The sequence below is a fragment of the Sinocyclocheilus grahami genome, unplaced genomic scaffold (assembly GCF_001515645.1).
Source record: "Sinocyclocheilus grahami isolate Dianchi unplaced genomic scaffold, SAMN03320097.WGS_v1.1 scaffold11704.1, whole genome shotgun sequence".
In the NCBI taxonomy this organism is placed as follows: Eukaryota; Metazoa; Chordata; class Actinopteri; order Cypriniformes; family Cyprinidae; genus Sinocyclocheilus; species Sinocyclocheilus grahami.
Window position 1 is genome coordinate 4,220 of NW_015513989.1, and position 479 is coordinate 4,698.

The 479-nt window shown below is 26.1% G+C and overlaps 1 long non-coding RNA gene across 1 annotated transcript in view; it reads right to left on the reverse strand.

The window, feature by feature from the left end:
- The window catches only part of LOC107578734 (uncharacterized), a 4,353-nt gene that overhangs the window by 2,113 nt on the left and 1,761 nt on the right, over positions 1-479 (reverse strand). The window lies entirely within an intron of this gene.

Consider the following 479-nt stretch of genomic DNA (forward strand, 5'->3'; position numbering starts at 1 on the left):
AAATTGACCCTTATGACTGGTTTTGTGGTCCAGGGTCACAAATCAGTCATATGGTCAAAATCATAAATTAACATACTGTCAGTTGTAATTGATCTAGAACAAAAAAATCCTTCCGTTATGGGATTTGGGAAATAGGATTGTCCCTTCACTAGGGGCTGCAAGAACATAACAGTAAAAATAGAAACAAAACAAAAAAATGTGACATTTGTAAAATTATTAATATTTTTTCTTTAATACATCTAATTCATTTATTTCCTTTATTAAATAGAAAGACAGAATAAACTAATCAAAACAAAAGAGCCAATATAATAGCAAAGATTATTTCACAATACACATAATGTGTAATAACGGCCAAAAAAAAGAAAATAAAATATTGACAAAAAATCCTTCTTTCTAATAAAAATAGCAAGCAAAATAGAAACGAAAAGTGAAATATAATACAAATATAAATAAAACACTGATTCAATAATATATTTTGA